Below are 20,780 nucleotides of genomic sequence, written 5' to 3'. Positions count from 1 at the left end.
GTTTGTGGTACTAGAAAGCCAAGTGGCCGTGAATAACACACGTAACAGACAAAGTGATGAGGAACAAACATGTAGCTGCTTATTTTGCTTGTAAGTTATCTCCCCAGAATGCCGTCTTACATTACATTCAGTATGTAACACACAGGGAAGCTTGATAGTAACCCGTAAGGGTCAACATATACATGAGTACATGATACATTCCCCCCTCCCTTACTTTAAAGGTTTCTCCTCCTTCCTATACACAGACCAACTGCTGGCTGTTGACATACAGTGGAATATTCATCAAATTCAAACAAAATGATAAACTTGGAAAAGAGGGTGGACTACCTCAATTCCCAGACATAACCCTGGGGATTTTTCTGCCCCATGTGCCCCATAGTCACTAAACTAGAGATTCATCTGTCTGGAGACTGCCTGTTCCTTTTGAGAGCATCGAAGACCTGACGATGGTGCCAAAGTCATTGTATTACTTGGAGGTGTATGTATAGATCTTGGCTTGGGTGCTGCATTGTCAGGAGGGGGAAACCTCAGAAGGCACAGACGATGGGGGAGCACTGGCTTTGTCATTTGATGTTAACAAAGGGTTTGCAGTTGTTTTCTCAGAATCCTGTCCCATTTCTACAACGGGATCTGAGTTGGTCAGTTTCAGTATTTTTCAGTAGCCTCAGAAGTGGGCTACAGCTGATCAACATGACTTCTCGAGATGTTGTGGTTACTAGTTTCCACTGTGTGTGACACTGGGCCGGTTTGTACCACCACCGTCACAGGTATCCACTTTGTTCCAGAGATGTCATTCCAGGCAAGTGCTGTCTCTCTTACTGTGAAATATCTGAGCTTTTTCACAGTAAGTGACTACCTGCTAGGCAGAGGAAAAGATTCATGGATGTTCCCAAAGCTTCTTTCAAAATATGCAGTGTCTCCACTGATTCTTGGGAGTTTCTGTCTCAAAGTGGAGCAAGATCTTTAAAGGCAATACTAAGAACCTCAGATCTATGGACGTGGAAGCCCAGTACTATTTGTGAAAAAAACCAGGGTGGCTCATAAACTGCACATCAACAGGCCGTACATTGTCTTTATTGTCACCTTAGAACCCACAGAACTGACTGGAAATGAGTCCACTATAAACCCATGGGGCCCCCAAAGACAGAGAAGTGTAAGAAAGTAAAAGTTTTACATCATCAGTTTCTTCAGAAACACCAGTTAATGAAGAAAGGATGAAATAATTGAGTTAATTCCCCTATTTTCACATTTTCAGATACTCTATCAATAGGCCTGTTTGGGGTCTTTCAAAATGATTTAAAGATTTATCTTGAGTATATTCCATATATTTGATATCAAAATAGACCTTTGAGTTTGTCTTCCAATTAAATATTATTGCTCTATACTATTGTTGTAGTGCTACATAGAGTATAATTGATGCTGGCAAAACTGAAGGTACTCTGCTCCAGTTTACCTACCATCACAGCAGGACAACAGCAGATGTGATTTCATTAACTCTCGATTCAGCACAGAAACATCTGGACGGTGAATATTCATACATCAAGATGTTCTTCTCAGCATTTAACACTATCATTTCCTCAAAACTGATCAATATCCAAGACCTGGGTCTCAATACCTCCTTGTGAAACTGGATCCATGATTTCCTCACTTGCAGACCCCAGTCAGTATGGATTGGCAACATCTCCTCTACAATCACCACCACAGGTGCACCACAAGGCTATGTGCTTCGACCACTTTTCTGCTCACTTTATACTTATGACTGTGATGCCAAGCACAGCTCCAATGCAATATACAAGTTTACTGTTTATAGCTAAATCAAAGGTGGCCACAAATTGAAATATGGGAGGAAGATTGGAATCTGCTTGTATGGTGCCATAACAACAACCTCCACTCAATGTCAGTAAAACCAAGGAGCTGATTATTGACTTCAGGAGGAGGAGACGGAAGGTCCATGAGCCAGTCATCATCAGAGGATCAGAGGTGGAGAGGGTCAGTAACTTTAAATTCCTGGGCATTATCATATCTGAGGACATGTCCTGGTACCAACACATAAATGCCATTTCAAAAAAGGCATGGCAGCACCCCCACTTTCTGAGATGCTTGTGTAGATTTGGCATGTCATTTAATGAACAGTGGAGAGTATCCCAACTGGTTGCATCATGATCTGGCATGGAAACACCAGTGCACAAGAATGGAAAAGCCGACAAAAAGTGATAGATGCAGCCAAATTCATTCCAGCCAATCCTCCCCCACCCACCACTGAGCACTGCAGCAAGCAAGTAGCATTGACCCATCAAGGACTCCCATCATCCAGGCCATGCTCTCTTCTTCCTGCTACCATTGGGAAGCATGTACAGGAGCCTTGGGTGCCACACCATCAAGTTCAGTTATTACCTTTCAACCATCAGGGTCCTAAATCAGAGTGCACATCTTCACTCACTACAACACTGAACCATTCATTAAACACAACCTTTGGACTCTTATTCAATTACTCCTCAATTCATGTTCTCACTGTTATTGATTTATTTATTATTATTATTATTTTGTATTTGCACAATTTCTCAGTCTTTGTGTGTTGTCTTTTCCTTGATTCTATTGTACCTCTGTTCTACTGTGAATATCTGTAAGAAAATGAGTCTCAGGGTAGTATTCGGTAACATATACATACTTTGATAATAAAAATCAACTTAGAATTTTGAGCATTTTACTAGCTGATGTAATCTAACATAGACAGTAATCTTGCACATTTGTATAAGATACATAAACAACCAAGTTATTTCATTCTCAAAAATGAACACTGTGACATCATTAATCAAGGGACGTAATCTGATTCAGTAATTAAATAACACACACATTATAAAATTGATATTTTTTCAGAGTATCCAGAATCTTACGATGGTTAATCTATTTATAAAGCAACAGAAATTTCAGTCAGAAGGATAAATTCATGTAAATGCTTGAAAAACTTGCGACTGTGTCCTGTGCCACTGAAAGTGTTGCACTTTGTCTTTGTTAATGTTGATTAGTGGATTTACATTGTAAAATATTTTATATTGTTTGAAAATATATGGCTATGCTGGTTACCGTAACAAGCTGTGGCTGCAAGTGAAGGGCGCACGTTGATATGCCAAGGACTTTGGAACCATAAGTCTGGAGGAAGATAGGTCATGAGCATTCCAACAAGTTCTTCTACATGTTTAAAAGTGATTTGTGCAAATGCATGGGAAAGTTCTATAATGTTTAATAGCAATCATGTGGCATTTCAACCATAAATAATTCACGTCAGAGAATGGTGTTTAATCTCAAACATTTCCATTTTTTTATTTCTATATAATATGGCAATTTCAGTCTTTTTTGTCCTTCTGCTTTTTCAGCTTTCCGAAACATGCAATTCCAAGTGAAGTTAAGAGGATTATATTGACTTTATCTGAAATGCTTAAACCACGATAAAAAAATTTGTTTCCTACCAAATATTATTGTAAAAGAATAGAATTACTTCTTCCCTTGAAGTCATGTGTTTGTTGTTAAAATCATTCGCCTTGTGTTAAACTTAAGATTGACGTTACTCCTGCACTCTGATGCATACCCTTGAGCTTCATAATAAGGATGAAGCTGAACATCGGTATTGATTCAAAGACATCAAAGAGAAACAAGTGCACTGCAATCAAAATCTGCATTGAGGAATACAAAAAAACTGTGGTGTTCAAATATCTTTGTACTGAATGCCTTTTCCAGAGTTTATTCATCAGTTCCTGCCTGTTTAAGTAAAAGGCCCACAGATGTTGACATTATTTTCAATGGTTTAAGATGGTTCCTATTGGCTTTTATTAACATTTGTTACTTCTTTATTATCCAAGAGTTTTTTCATCATTTTGAAAGCCATGCTTTTTGCAGCTCTGAAGAGAGCAGCAGGTAGCTCTGGCAGCCAGGGTCAGTGCACTGACCAACTTTAAGTTCTATTGTTCTGTTTGTTCGCAGTGTATTTGTTGCAGATGTGAAAGGTCAGTCCCCAGCAGAGATTCCATACCTGGGCTTTTGTGATGCCTGCCAGGAGATTCTCAAGAAAAAAAATAATTTAATGGAAAGCAATCTGCAGAAATGTCCGCTTTCCACTGTGTTATCGAACTCCAAAGCATTGTACCAAAATCCACAACCTTTCAACTAGAAAACTAATCCTCGGCTCTCTTCTGTTGTCCAAAAATTCTGTGCAGAAATTAGTCACAGGAAAATGTTTCACAGCCAACTTACATAATTTTTCTAAAACAACATTTATATGCTTTTCATTAGGAGGGGCCAGTTTCTAAACTGTCTTTGGAGAAATATTCAAGTGCATTTCTTCAACTAAAAGTTCTAAATAACAATGCTTTGTTATCTACTCTGAATTTATTAAATAAAGGAATAAATCAAAATTATTATTTTGTATGACTTCTTTCTCATTACTTTAATGCTACTTTTTCTTTACAATAAAAATGAATACTCTTTATAGTAGGTAGTTATGGTTATGCAGAGTGCTGGTAAGAAAATATTTCTTCTTTCCAGTTCACTAAGCTGTCTTAAAGTGAAAAGGCCAATAATTTATGTATGATTTATTTTCTGACAATAATAGATTTCTTACAATAAGAACGCTGTGATCGGAGATATGGTAGCTGCAGAGGGGGTTGGAGGTTGAGAGGTTGTGCTGAAAAATGTACCTGACAATGCATGAGTGCTTTCTAACTGCACCAGACACATCCATCCTCTCTAATGATAATTGACACCCAAGCTAAGTTAGAGATTGGCACAAAAGGGAAGTAAGAGTTAACATAAATAGCTGTCAGTTTTGAGGTTCCACTTCTAATTGGATTTCAGTTACCTTATGTTGGCATCTCATTTCACTTCATTGAAAAATGCCAATTTATGATCAGAATCAATTTCCTGGCCTGCAGAAAAGAGTGCGAAAAGACTGCAGGGCGGGGAATTGTAATCAACAGTTTCTGTAACAGTGGTATTAAATGCAGGGGACTCTCTCTGTGTTGGACAAAAACTCCATTATTCTTTTACTGTGGGGTTTGCACTGCATTGCTTTCAGTTCATGTCCGTGCTTCTCATGGGGTCTGATGTAATCATTTTTTTTAAGTAAGAATATCAAAGCAACTTAGGAATGAAAATCACGTAAATAAACATTTGATTTATCATGGTGTAAAAATCAGAGAAGGATTCAATAATACTTCACATTTATATTCTGCACTTTGAGTCCTCTAAATTTATCTCCTCATCCATGGAAAGCAATTCCAGAAAGCAAGGTTTTGTTAGCAGATATTTGAGTTGTGTCTTATCTGCATATTGTATCTGCTTGTGAATAGAAACAGCCAGCTCAAACTGTAGCTCAGGCCTAATCAGAGGCTGCTGACTGATTGCAATGAACAGCATGAGACTCCCATGAAGTGAACTCTCAGCGTGAGGGAGAGGAGAGGTTGTGCGGAGGTTACAGGTACTTTTCATACTGCCAGGCGGGAAAGCTCCAACATCCTGCTGCTAGAAATTTGTCTGCGCTGCTGCCATCAAATTTCCCTCAAAAGCCAGACACTAAAGTCTGTGACTGGGGGAGATTTGTTGATATGATAACTTGATTAGTCCTGGACAGATGACACAGTGGCAGAGAGCCAGCTCAAAAGAATCTGTGCTCCTAGCCCTTAACCTCTCCTCAGGAGATGACAAATTATATCTGGTAATTAGACTGCTTTCCTACCAGTATCTTGAGAAAGTTGTAAGAGGCAAAGCTAACAAAAACTACTAATTTAGTTTTTTCCCCTATTTCAGTCAAAACTAAATGTAGTACCTTGAAACCCCAACAAGAGATCCTGATGTGAAGTTTAAGAATATTTAATTTTCTAATATTATTGCTAAATATTTAATACCTAATCATTTAGCAAGGACGTTTCAGAGAAGAGTGTTTCTGATCTGTGGAAGGAATGGGGAAGAGTGTATATTCAGATTATAGCTATATAATTTAGTTAGATAATGATATTGCTTATTGTCTTTACTATGCATTAAGAGTGTTCATTTGCAAATTCCTGGAAGCAATGATATACTTAACGATGTTTTTTTAATAAAACATGGAAATGATTGATCATTTCTAGATTATTTTATTGCATACAGACATTAATGTTAATTTTTAAGCTCCTGACTGTATAAGGATGGTTAACAGCAAGACAGAATTTTCTAGAAAGAATTCGATTGCAAAATCCATGGAGCTGCTACTGAAGCTAGAGGTAAGAATGTGTCATATTTACTTCAGATAATTTATAGATTATGTTAATATGATTGAACGAAGAAATCCAATTGTAAATCAAATAGAACAAATAGTTGAAATGTTGCAGGTGCTTGAAAACATCAAACAAAATCTCTCTTAACTTGTGATCTATTGAAAACTATGAATCTAGAACTGAAGGGTTTTTTCCAAACAAAGGACAACAGAAACATTCAGTTAAAAATTCTGGGGAGAAAATTAATGTAAATTAAACATGCTGTGGATTTTGGTGCAGGGCATATTGCCTTCTATTACGGAATACAAACACAGAAGCTGCGATCTCTGAGATCATGTAAGGGAAGAAAATATCAAATTTACTTCAAAGAAAAATTGAGTGCTTTAGCAACATTTAAAAATAATTCTACATTAAAATGAAGATGTAATATAAAAAGCATTGCACACTAGTTAATCTATATAAGAATGTATGTTGTCTTTACCTTTTCTTGGTGTATTTTTTGAGCTACAACCAGAAGTGCAGGAAATACACAAAGTAAAGGCAAAATTAATCTGTCCTAGCAAAGAGGTAATTAAATACGAAGTGTCCTATATGAAAACATCTGCGGCATTGTAACATAACTGTGCACAATGTTTGGAGAAGGCTGACAATGTATTTTGTGTGTATGGATTTGACACCTGACACTTCTGAATACAACTTTGATAGCCTGAAGAGGGACATGCTTTAATCCAGTTGAATGCACAAGAGGACAAGTCACAGTCCAGCATAGCCTTTCAAATAAAGCTCACATTTTCTACGGCTTTAAATATATTTAATCGGAATAAAGCACAGCCTTCCTCCCAAAATTACAAACAATGTTAAACCAACATAAATTGGATGCAGCACAAAAGCAGTTCAGCTCTGTCCAATGATACCTTCTTTTTATTGTTCCTTTAAAGTTTCCAAGGCCTCTATATAAAGGGAAGGGGCTGCTAATGTTGCAAGTGGGAGTTTTAATGGTCTGTGAGGAACAATGTGTGCACATTCTGTGCAACCTCATTACTGAATCATCTGAAATGCATGAGGAATGTTCCCACTGATTATCATAAATAGCATAAAAAAGTCTTTCATTACAAAAGCAGGTTCCATCTGTCCCTCATGTTCCCTCACCTTAACATGAAATAGTTAAACAGGACAAAGATAACTTCTGTATTGTGATCTTGTCTGCGTAGACAATTGAATACGAATATAATAACAAGCTAGAGAAGGAAGCGGGTCCAAGGGAGTGATCCTCAGATGCTATGTAGCTAGGGAAATGTAAGTGAACTTTAATGTGTTATGGATTTGATAAATTAAAAAATGCCATTTTATATTCAATAATAGCAACAGGCATAGCTTGGTATTTATTGGTCAGTGCATCTAATGTCAGTGGTAGGGAAAATTCCTAAGGGACAAGATTCATCTATGCTTGGAAAGGTGAAGAATGATCAACAACAGTATGAAGCTGTTGGTGGGAGATCCTTTCTGTCTAACTTTTCTAAAGAGGTAATTAAATTTATTGATGACACCAATGCAGTTGACATGGACTTCCATAAGGCCTTTGACTACATCAACTGTTTATTCCCCTCGTGGATGCTTGCCAAACTTGCTGAGTTCCTCCAGCATTTTGTGTGTGCTGCCCACTTGGAAAGTTGGTTCCAAAGGTTCAAACCCCTGGGATTAAGGCAAGTTAGTAAATCAGATCCAAAATGGGCTTGGTGTGGAGACAGAGAATGATGTTAAAGTTTGCAGTTGGATTGGAAGCCTGTTTCACAGGGATCAGTGCTAGTACATTTCCAGTTCGTTATATATATGAATGACTTAGATGTGAATGTAGTAGGTATGTTAGCAATTTTCCAGATCGGTAGTGTTGAGGAGGGTAGTGGGGCTACTGAATGATATTACTCAGCTGGAAAGTTGGACAGGATAATGCCAGTTATAGCCTAATCATCATAAGTCTGAGGTGATGCACACTGGGGAGCTGGGCAAGCAGGGGCTTCAACAAGGGTAGGACACATACCATGAATAGTAGGGCCCCAGGGAGACATGCAATTAAGGTGAAAAGTTCAAAGGAGATGTGCAGCCAAGTTTTTTTTACACAGAGAGTGGTGGTGCCTGGGTCAAACCCAATAAAGGTATTCAAGAATCTCTTAGATAGACACAAAATAGAAAGATAATGACAGTGAGTAGGCAGAAGGGATTAGATACTTGCCATTTAATTATTTCACTGCAACATATTGGGCCAAAAGGCTTGTTCTTGTTACACAGAGCAACTGGGGGCAAACCCAAGTGCTGGACACAGACACAGGGACAGGGTTGAGAGGTGCTTGCACAGTCACAAACGTGGAACAGATAACCCGGAGGAATCTTGACAAGGAGCTCTGATATAGAGTCTTGACACAGAGACAGGGTTTTCATGGAATAATTTGAAACTAGAGTTGAACTTAGAACTAACAGTTCTAAGCAGTCAGGAAACAAAGTTATCACACTGAAATAGTATAAGAACCCTGGCAACCAGTAGCTGTGATGCCAGGGTTCTTGTACTGCAGTCTCTGATGGAAACCAGGTGTACTGTAATTAAGTGAACTGGTAGCAATTAGGAATCTAACAACTGGAATTAAGGCATAATCAAGAAGATAGGAGCGAGATGGGGGACAGCCAGATGGGACCATGACAGTTCTGTGTTGTTTTGCTCTACATTTTATGTTCACTTTCTATGAAACCATGAAGAAATCTCATTGATTCACCTCACAGAGAGCCTGTTGGCATGATGTTGTGGCAAAAAATTTTCCCTCAATATCAGCAAAACAGAAGAGTTGATCATTGGCTTTAGAAACACACTTCTATTTACATCAATGGTGTTGATGCTAAGAGGGTTGAGAGGTATGGTTTCCTAGGTGTTAACATCACCAATAGCCTGTTCTGATTCAACAATGGAGAACCCACAACGTGAGCCAAGACCGCTACTTCCTCAGAAGACTAAACATTTTGCATGGCTCTTGTGACCCTGGCTAATAGCTATAGATGAAATTTATGGAAAGCATGCTGTCTTGTTGCATGACGACTTGGTATGGCAGCTGCTCTGTCCAAGTCAGCAAGGAACTACAGCAGTTGGTGGACACAGAAGGTAGCCTCCCCTCTGCAGATTCTGTCTGTACTTCTAGCTGCCTCAGTACAGCAGCAACCATAATCAAAGAGTCCACCCAACCCATATATTCTCTGATACCCCCATCAAGCAGAAGATGCAAAAACTTGAAAGCAAGTGCCACCAGGCTCAAAGTTAGCTTCACTCCCACTGTTACTATTGAAGTAACCCCTGGAATAATAAAATGGACTCTTGACCTTGTTGTGCTATTGTGCCTTATTGTCTACCTGCATTGCAGTCTCTCTGTAACCGTAACACTTTACCCTGCATTCTGTTACTGTTTTCACTTGTACTACCTGAATACACTGCTGCAAAGACATGATATGTTTGGGTGGCATGCCAAAGTCAAAATAAATTTATTATCAAAGTATGTATATGTTATCATACTTACAGGAAAATTAAAAAATAACAGAATTTATGAAAGCTATACATAAACAAAAATTGCCAACCGATGTGCAAAAGTCAAATTGTGCAAACAATATAAAAAGTAAACAAATAATACCTGAGTTGTAGAGTCTTTGAAAGTGAGTTTATAGATTATGAAATTAGTTCAGACTGAGGTCGGTAACGTTCTCAACACTCGTTCATGAGCGTGATAATTGTAGGGTAATACCTGTTCTTGATCCTAGTGATGTGGGACTAAGGCTCCTCCACCTCCTGCCAGATTGTAGTGGCGAAAAGAGAGCATGGCCCAGAAGGTGGGGGGAATTGATGATGAATACAGCTTTCCTGTGGCTGGACTCCTTGGAGATGTGCTCAGTGTCAGATGGATTGGGATGGCTTTGCCTGTGAAAGAAAGAACTTGTATCTGTCAACAAACAATTGCCAGCATCAGCATGATAATTGCAGTGACAGCACCTCACAAAGCAAAATGTTCAAAAAGGGGTTACAAAAGTGAATCATTCTGCAAATCCGGTGCACCAGAATCAATCAAAGAAGGTAGCATATGTTGAAGCTGTTGTAGAGACCAAAAATATTTCTAATCATCCTGAGGACATATTTTTTATTTACGTCACACATGGGTAGAAATGAACCAGCTGAAGGATGCAAGTTGTTAAGAATAAGTTTCACTGCCAGCCAACTTTTACTTAATGGGAAATGCCATGGAAAATGGAATTATTCCCGTATTGTAATATTAACCTTCAACAGTTCTGAGAACACTTTCATTGTGGATGTGAAAGAGACACCCAGATGGTACGTTGCCTCACAGGTGCCAGGGTGAGGGATGTCTTGGTTTAGCATTCTAAAGGGGGAGAGTGAGCAGCCAGAAGCCTTGGTACGTATTGGCACCAATAACATAAGTAGAAAAATATAGGCTGTCCTGAAGAGAGAATCTCGGGAGTTAGGAAAAAGCTGAAAAGCAAGGCCTCTGGAGTAGTAATTCCTGGATTGCTGCCTGTGCCATGCACCAGTGAGGTTAAAAATAGGATGGAACCTGAGGGGAACCAATGCCCTTAGGGAGGGTTTAAACTAATTTGGCTGGGGATGAGGGGGTTGTGGAACTGGAGTGATAGGGCTGAAGATAAGGCAGTTGGCATACAAGTGGATGCAGTGTGTAGTGAGACTGTCAGGAAGGACAGGCAGATGATGGAGCAAAATTGCAGTCAGTGGGAAGAGTTATAGTGCTAAATCGAAAACAGTTATGAATACGGGACTGAAGATGTTATGTTTGAATGCAACCAGTATACGAATAAGTTAGCTTAGTTAGAGATTGGCAAGTATGATGCTGTGGACATCTCTGAGTCCCAGCTGAAAGAAAATTATAGTTGGGAGCATAACATTCAAAGTTACACATTGTATTGAAAGGATAGGGAAGTAGGCAGAGGGAGTGGGGTGGCTCTGTGAGTGAAAAATGAAATCAAATCCTTAGAAAGAGGTGACATAGGACCAGAAGGTATAGAATTCTTGTGGGTAAAAGTAAGAAACTGCAAGGATAAAAAGACCCTGATTGGAGTTATGTACAGGCCTCTGAACAGTAGTAAAGGTTTGGGCCACAAATTACAATGGGAGATAGAAATGGCAGGTCAAAAGGCTAAAGTGACTGCACTTGAAGACGCTGTCCTCCAGTGTTGTCTTGGTGCAGTTTTTTCAGTGAGTGCACTTTTCTTCAGCAGCAAGCCTCAGCTTCTCTTCTCCTCTTTTTAGACCTCTGCGTAGTTCCAGCCTCCAGTGAGAGCGATCGCTTTCAATGTCCTCCCACCTCTCAATGTTCATGAGGCATTAGTAATGATCTTTCAAGAATCACTAGATTCTGGCATGGTTCCAGAGGAGTGGAAAATTGCAAATTTCACTCCACTCTTCAAGAATGGAGAGAAGCAGAAGAAAAGAAATTATAGGCCAGTTAACCTGACCTGAGTAGTTGGGAAGAAATTAGAGTTGATTGTAAAGGATGAGGTCCCTTGGTACTTGAAGACACATGATAAAATAGGCCAAAATCAACATGGTCACATGACGTTATTTAACAAGATAGGAGCCCATGGTATTACAGGACAGATGCTAATATAGATAGAGCATTGTCTGTTTGGCAAAAGGCAAAGAGTAGGCAAAAAAGAGCCTTTTGTGGTTGGCTGTGGTGACTAGTGGTTTTCTGCTTCGAGTTGGGACCACTTCTTTTTACATTGTATGTCAATGATTTGGATGACATAATTGATGGCTTTGTGGTCAAGTTTGTGGATGATACAAAGATAGTTGAAGGGGCAGGTGGTGTTGAGGAAACAGGGAGACTGGAGACCAATTAGACAGATAAGGAGAATAGGCAAAGAGATGGCACATGTAATCCAGTGTCAGAAATTATAGGGTCATGCATGGGCTAATTTCTAAATGGGGAAAAAATTCAAAAATCTGAGGTACAAAGGGACTTGGAAGTCCTCATGCAGGATTCCCTAAAGGTTAACTTGCAGGTTGAGTCTGTGGTGAAGAAGGCAAATGCAGTGTTAGCCTTCATTTCAAGAGGATTAGAATATAAAAGCAAGGATGTAATGCTAAGGCTATATAAGGCACTGGTGAAACCTCATGTGGAATATTATTGAACAGTTTTGGGCCCCTTGTCTAAGAAAGGATGTGTCAACATTGGAAAGGCTTCAGAGGAGGTTCACGGGAATGCTTCCAGGAATGAAGGGTCCCTTGTGTGAGGAGTGTTTGATGGCTCCGGGTCTGTACTCAGTGGAATTTAAAAGAATGAGTGGGGATCTCATTTACAGCTATCAAATGTTGAAAGGCCTATATAGAGGGGATACGGAAAGGATGTTTCCTATAATGGGGGAATCTAGGACCAGCGGGCACAGCCTTAGAATATAGGAATGACCATTTAGAACAGAGAGCAGGAGGAATTTGTTTAGCTAGAGGGTGGTGAATCTCTGGAATTCATCTGTCACCAGCCGTTGTGGAGGCCAAGTCATTGTGTGTAATTAAGGCAAAAGTATTTAGGTTCTTGATTAATCAGGGTGCTGTGAAAGGTTAAGAGGCAAAGCAGATTAGCCATGATGAAATGACGGAGCAGACATGATGGGCCTAATGGTTTGCCGAATGCTTTATGGTCTTAATGCAAATAATAGTCAGATCGAAGAGTGTAATCTTGGGTGACAATGATACTCTTCTATGCTTTGATGCAACACTTGTTCTTCACATGTACTGTACTTTTATGAATAGTATGTTACAGAACTCCTCATCAGTCATGTAAACAGGTACACTCTGACCACTTGGTGATACTGAGCAAAATCAAAGCTGCCTGCACTAAACAAAATGTTGCACTTCTACAGCTTTTTCACAGCAATTTAGTCACAAAAGCAGAAACTCATCAATATTGAACATAAACAGTGTAAGGTCCATAACACGCTCACAACAGCGTGAACTGCAGACCTTGTACTACAATTATCATCTATCATCTCACAGCCATCATGGAATACATTACAGACATTGCTCATGAAGTCCATCAAAATATCATGAAAATTAAACAACAGTGAAAAGAAAAAAACATTTCCATGAAAGGGACAATTTTGTCCAACAAAATCAATGGATGTCTGGCATGTCAAGCAACCACATGTTCAACCCTGTAAAAGTTATCTAGAGGACATGACTTAACATAAATGTTTTTTTTAGATTGATTCTCTAGTGATTGTTTGCACGTTATTCCTGATGCCTACAAGAATTTCCTATTCTAGAAACTGTCAGTTTAACATTTTCAAAATAAAAAGTACCCCAAAACTTGATCACATCTTATACACAAGAGATTCTGCAGATGCTGGAAGTCCAGAGCAACACACACAAAATGCAGGAGGAGCTCAGCAGGTCAGGCAGCATCTATGGAAAGGAATACAGTAAGCAGTCGACCTTTCAGGCCGAGACCCTTCCTGAGGACTGGGAACAAAAGGAGAAGATGCCAGAATAAACAGGTTGGGGGAGAGAAAAGAGGAACAGCTAAAATGGGATTGCTGAAGCCAAGTCGATGGGAAAGGTAAAGGGTTGGAGAAGAAGGAAGCTGATAGGAGAGGAGAGTAGACCATGGGAGAAAGGGAAGAAGGAAGTACACCAGGAGAAGGTTAAGCAAATAAGGAGAAGAGATTAGAGGCCACAGTGTTGAATAGAAGAACAGAGAAGCGGAAGTGAAAAAATTTTTACCAGAAAGAGAAATCGATGTTCATGCCATCAGGTTGGCGACTACCTAAGTGAGGTGTTGCTCCTCGACACTGAGAGTGTCCTCTTCCTAGCAAAAGAGGAGGCTGACATGTCAGAACAGGAATGGGGATAGGAATTAAAATGGTTGGCTTTTAGTGAATAGAGCAGAGGTGCTCGACAAACTAGTCCCCAGTTTTATGTTCGGTCCTTGCCAGTGTAGAGGAGGCTGCATGAGGAGCATCGGATACAACAAATAGTGTATTAGGTTTGCAGGTGAAGTGATGCCTCACCTGGAAAGACTGTTTGGGAGACAAGGGAGGAGGTAAATGGGCAAGTGTAGCATATCTATGGCTTCAGGGATATGTGCAAGGAGAGATATTAGTGGGGAGGGACGAATGGACAAAGGAATCATGGAGGGAACAATCCCTGCAGTGAGCAGAGAGTTGGGGGGGGGCGGGGGTAAATGTCTGCTTGATGGTTGGATCCCGTTGAAGATAGCAGATGTTGCAGAGAGTGATGTGTTGGATGCAGAGTCTCATGGGGTGGTAGATGAGGACAAAAGGAACTCTATCTCTATGAAGGTGGCAAGAAGATGGGTGACTGCAGATGCCTGGAAAATGGAGGAGATGCAGGTGAGTGCAGCATCAATAGTGGAGGAAAGGAAACGCCATTCTTTGAAGAAGGGGAACATCTTTGATGTCCAGGAAAGGAGAGCCTCATCCTGGGAACAGATGTGGTGGAGACGAAGGAACTGAGAAAAGGGAATAGCATATTTGCAAGAAACAGGTGGAAAGAAGTATAGTCATGATAACCACGGGAATCGGTAGGTTTATAAAAGATATTAGTAGGCAGTTTGGAGACAGAGATTGAGAAAAGTGAGGGAAGTGTCAGAAATGGACCAAGCGAAGCACATTTTGCATTGTTCAATCTTCCACAAAGGGACAATCATTCAACTGTAAAGGTTGCTAAAATGTTACCATCTACTTCCCGTCTTCTAAATCACATCTTGCTGTTAATGAATGGAGAGGGGAGTGAGTTATATATAGAACACCTAAGAAAGTCATCCTCAATGATCATGCCAGAGGGAAATTGGGGAAGTAAGAATGTGACCATTATAAATGAGATTATTGAGGGAAACTATATTGTCAGCCGCGCCTCCCTATGCACAATCCATACAGGTATGTCTTCCTGAGAACATCTGCTGCATAACAAAGCCACGAGAAGCAGTGTGAAACCTACTGAAATGAAAGGTGAAACTTAGATCTGTGTTATTACAGTTTAGGGATGTACAGTAGTTCTTCTGAAACATGAAAACTACCTAGGGAAGCAAGCAACACAGTGCGGTAGGGAAATATTCCAAAAGCTCACCTTGAAAGGGTCCATGATGACAACATTGTGTGGATTGAAAAGCATCGCACAAGTTATGTCATTCTTCAAATAATTGAATGGCATCCACAATCTGTGAATCCAACATGGAACTAAACAAAACTGAACAAAAACAGTGATCAACCCCGGTTACCACAGCAGCCAGTGCTTTCTCATCAGGCAGTCACACAAGCAGGAATCTCTTCATATCTGAGTGTTTTTAAATGAATAATATAGAGACTGAGAAAATCAAATATTTTAGTTAACAGGAGCAAAGTTATATTGTTGTTGATTTATTATTATTATTATGCCTTGCTGGCATTTTCTTTTACAAGAATGTGTGTGTATTCCCTCTTTAAGATCCAGGACAAAGAAGCAGGCAGGAAAATCATTGTAGACACTACCCACCCAGCAAATTGCCTTTTCCAAACACTCCCATCTAGAAACTGCTATAGGGCTATTAAAACAAAAACTTCACACCGTCTTCAAAGTTTCTTTCCCCAGGCAGTTAATTTGATCTAAATACATGTGGGTATTTATGTACTTATGCACATTTTATTCCATGTTTGTACTTTAGCCTCTAATGTTAATTTTTATATAATTCTTATTTTTTATAATTGTTGAATGTTGTTGTTTTTTGTTGCATGTCACACCCTGTCACAGCAAATTCCCAATGCATGTAGATGTATATGGTAAATAAAGTTGATCATTGTAATGTTCTGAGCACCCCCTGTATCTCAGTGGTGGTAATAAAGAAAGTAGTCCTTGTTTACACCAAATTCAGAAGTTCATCTGTATACTTAATCACAGATATGAGGGTTAACAGTCAAAGTTTAAGGAATCCAGTCCTTGTTCAAGCGGCTGAAAGTAGCAGCTAAAGAAGATGTTGCTCGGAAGAGCATTTTGTGGTAGGTTTGGGTTTACTAAGCAATTTATTGTTCCTAGATGAAGCATTCACTCAACTTCCAATTCACAAGCAGCCCATCGTGGAGTCAGCCCATCTCGCCTGCTTTCAATTACCGGGTTCTTTCAGGACAGGAATGCCGTGATTAAAAATGGAATGATTGTTAGATTGAAATCAACTGATGAAATGAATTCAGATTAACTTTTAAATTTCCAGCATTCTTCCCCAGACCAGATTTGTCATCAACCCCAAAGATAAATGGGGCAGGCTTACGTATTAAGTATTTTGCATATGAGTTCTCACACAACCCCAACTCCAACCTACCTCAGAGAGTTTATGTTTCCCAGTTTCACTTCCAATGCTCATAATAGAAAGAAAAATAAATGAGAAATTGCATTGGTGTAGTGCTTTTCATAGCCCTGGGGCTTACAACATCACTTTGTAGGAATGAGATAAATGCTGACTAACTTTAGAAAAGGATTTCTGAGAAAATGGTGAAACCACAGACGCTGGAAAATTATACAATATGTACATCCATCAGTGTATTGAGCTGATTAACATGGTCAAGGTATGCACTACATCCAAACTGTGGAGTGCGCTGATGAACTTTTTAGAACATAGAATAGTACAGCATATTACAGGCCCTTCGGCCCACAATGTTGTGCCGACCCTCAAACCCTGCCTCCCATATAACCCCCCACCTTAAATTCCTCCATATACCTGTCTAGTAGTCTCTTAAACTTCACTAGTGTATCTGCCTCCACCACTGGCTCAGGCAGTGCATTCCATGCACCAACCACTCTCTGAGTAAAAAACCTTCCTCTAATATCCACCTTGAACTTCCCACCCCTTACCTTAAAGCCATGTCCTCTTGTATTGAGCAGTGGTGCCCTGGGGAAGAGGCGCTGGCTATCCACTCTGTCTATTCCTCTTATTATCTTGTACACCTCTATCATGTCTCCTCTCATCCTCCTTCTCTCCAAAGAGTAAAGCCCTAGCTCCCTTAATCTCTGAACATAATGCATACCCTCTAAACCAGGCAGCATCCTGGTAAATCTCCTCTGTACCCTTTCCAATGCTTCTACGTCCTTATTGAATATGCCACTCCTATCCCCAGCATTTAACCTTACCCCTACTGTACCAGTGCCTGTGAATTGATCAAGGACAATCAATGCACCTCTGTCCTTTTGCAGAATCCAACGTGGTGTTAATGAATGGAATAAGTAGCAGAGAACAGGCTGGCAAGATCAGTCCCCAGTAGGAAACTGACAAGGGATATTGAAATGAGAAGAGAAGGGGTGAGTTAGAATATTTCCTCATAAAAATACATTGTGACCGATGTGTACTAGCATATAAAAGAGAGTGCTAGAAACATGAAGCAGTTGAGTCAGCATCTGAGCGGAGATGGAGACAGAGTTAGCATTTCAGCTCGTTGTTCCTGCATCAGATGGTTCATTGATATGAACTATTGAGACCAAGTAATATTTGACCCAAACCATTTCTTGTGCCTGACCACTGCAAAATTCCAGTGGCTGGATCTTGCATTTTGCAGCCCCACCAGTTCAAATTGAACGTCAGACCCCACTGCACCAATCTCATGAAGCAGCCACTGAGCAGTGACCAGACCTCAGGCAGCCAATTCAGGGGCACTTAAGAAGGTTGAAATATATTTCAACCTCTTAACATTTACCTAAAAATCATGTTTAACGTAGAGAATTCCTTAAAAAATTAAGATTGAGTAAGATTCCCAAACAATAATACACTTGCGATTTTAAATGCATCCATAATTGGGGTTTTGCTACTTGGCTGTCATAAAGCCAAGGGGCTTGATATGCCAGGATATCCTGCACTTTCTTGACCTATATTATACAGCTGGTCAGACGTCCCATGAAGATCAGTGTAAATTATTATTTTTGTTTCACTCTCCACAGAGGCTGCCTGGCCTACTGAATATTTCTAAAATTTCTTTGTCTTTATTTCAGATTTCCAACATGTGCAGTATTTGCTTTGTATATGTATATAGGATACTTTGTATATAGGATAGTTCAAGCATTTCCTTCTGTCAAAGAGGAAGGCAATTCAGCATTTTAAATCTATGCTGAATCTCAAGTCTTCCTTAAATTATCCACTATTTTTACAAAAAAAAAGTGTGATGTTTTTGAGTAACTCTCGGTTTGGTTAGCAGCTTAATCTAGGGGAAGACAGCCCTTGGCCAGCCAAATTTAAGAAACCTTGTTTGGGTGGATGCTGCACTATGTGTCCCCTGTTACAAATCAGTACTTCGAAATAACAAACAGTACACAATATGAGATTAAATGATTGAGCTTTATAATTCTTAATTTGATTATATATGGTTAGTAAAGAAACAAAAAAATGAAAACAGCCCATTCTCATAAAACAGTCTAATGCGCAACATTGGAGCTCACTGTTCAGTCCACTGGTTTCCCGTCAACCTCCTCCGAGTGAAGCCAACCCTCGGACACTCACTTCAAATCCGCTCCGTCCAACTCTCTCCATTCGTGTCTTCTCTCCTCATCTCTCCCCGCCAGAAGACCACAAAATCCCTGCTCCCAGACCCACAAGAAAGAACAACGTCCCGCTCATTATCTAACATATATTCCAAAGGCCCCGTTATCTCCAGTCATAAACCAAACATTGCTGCTATAGAGAAACCATTATCTTAGCAGTGGAACATTACAGAGCGGCCATTACATTAGCAGTGAAATCTTACAGTGCGTTACGTTTGTAACATCAATTTGCAACATCCAAGCATTGTTATAGGATTCCATTCCAACATCTTACCTAAGATATATTGTACATTGTTCAAAACTTTTGCACTCATGTCCCTCAGTAACCACGTAAGCATGCATAATGGGTGATGGGGAGAAAGAACACTTTAAAATTTTTGAGATGAACTAAAGTCATCATAAAGTCATCAAATGAAATAAGGGTTTGCTAAACTTCGTTTTATTTCATTCTGGTAACAAATAAAATATTTTACACTGGTATATCATTAACTCTAATTGATTAAGTAACATGCAAATTTAATTGTTCAAAGTGGTTCATAGCATTCAAAGACAAATGGTGTTTTACTTGAAATGATTAATTTTCTTAATTATCCTTGTAATGTTCTAATTACTCAATGTTCCAGATGAGTTTAGGTTTAAGATTAATTTGAATGTATATGAATAAAGCCAAAACATTTTTGATCCTGACTTAACTTAGTTGTGGTCTTGTGCAGATGGAAAGGAAGCTGAAATGGTCTCTGAAAGTGCTATATGCTTAGCTCAGTAACTTCCACTGGTCAAATTCCCACCAGCTTTACAATGGAAAATCGCATGGCCCAGAAACATTCTCACAGCCTAAGGTGAGTGACTGAACTATTTTTGGGCTGTCTCATGGCTGTTACATATTACTAAAGAGGAGGGCATCTGTTCCTTAGGAAAGGACAGCTGAGCTTTCTTTGTAAGGCCTGGAGAAACAGGGACACAGCTTGTGCATCTCTGGTATTCCGTCCCTTAAATAAGTCTAAAAATTGCAGTCTTAGCATAGTTAGCTTTTTGTTCTATAATTTTGTACTTGTAGGAGTTTGAAGATATCCATTCAGTTTTAAGATATTTTATTAACTCTTTGCTATATATTCCAGATTAAAGATTGTTTAATGTAATTTCCTGTACACAAGGGTAAGGAGAGCAAAATAGTTATTACTTCAGCACAAAAAAACACAATAATAATAATAAGAATAATAAAATAAACACGCAATAAGGATAGTAAATAACATGGCTTATATGTATACTGTAGTTTGATGGTATGCCCACGTAGGGTGACTGACAGGAAATAATAAAGTGGTGATGGAGTTAGTGGGTGGAGGTGTTAATCAGCCTTACTGCTTGTGGCAAGTACAGTAACTGTTTTTGAATCTGGTCATCCTGGCATAGATGCTATGTAGCCTCCTCCCTGATAAGAGTGCGACAAACAGTCCCATATGTTCACCAAATGCCAATGATTTGGCTAGGGTGTGAGCTGAAGTTAAGAATTTAAATGAAAAACACCCGTTCTTCAATAAAATAAAAGTTTTGCTATTACTTTGTTTCTTGAAAAGATGTGAATTCTTTAACTCGAAGTCATGCTCTGACCTCTTGAGGAAGATTTAAAGTTGGAAGATACTTCAGCTGGGCAACGGGGTCAGTTGTGAACTATCAGAAATACAATATGTAAAGCATTTATTCAATAAAATTTGAATTCATTTCCCACACTTTTTAAATGTTCTAAATGATAGGCCTACTTGACTGTTTATTAAAGGATAAGTAACAGCATCAACCTGAGGTAACTACACAAGGCTCTTATTTATTAAGGAGGGCTATTAAAAACAGTAGTTTAGGGATGGAAGTTACTTTGGGTCTCTTGTTTGGAGTTGAAGCCGTGAGCTATGTTCTGCTTCTACTGCACTGAATTTCAGAAGGGAAACACGAGGTGTCTCATGTAGAAC

The 20,780-nt window shown here is 39.4% G+C and overlaps 1 long non-coding RNA gene across 1 annotated transcript; it reads left to right on the top strand.

Annotated features, from left to right (window-relative positions):
• The first annotated feature begins 6,218 nt into the window (after positions 1 to 6,218).
• On the top strand, positions 6,219 to 19,646 carry LOC140196312 (uncharacterized). Its single transcript, XR_011885673.1, has 3 exons — positions 6,219 to 6,251; positions 17,485 to 17,589; positions 19,533 to 19,646. It is a non-coding gene; the product is annotated as an uncharacterized lncRNA (long non-coding RNA).
• The last annotated feature ends 1,134 nt before the right edge of the window (positions 19,647 to 20,780 follow it).

The sequence above is a fragment of the Mobula birostris genome, chromosome 4, assembly GCF_030028105.1.
Source record: "Mobula birostris isolate sMobBir1 chromosome 4, sMobBir1.hap1, whole genome shotgun sequence".
NCBI lineage: Eukaryota > Metazoa > Chordata > Chondrichthyes > Myliobatiformes > Myliobatidae > Mobula > Mobula birostris.
The sequence above is the reverse complement of the archived record's forward strand: the minus strand, read 5'-3'. Positions and strand labels throughout refer to the sequence as shown.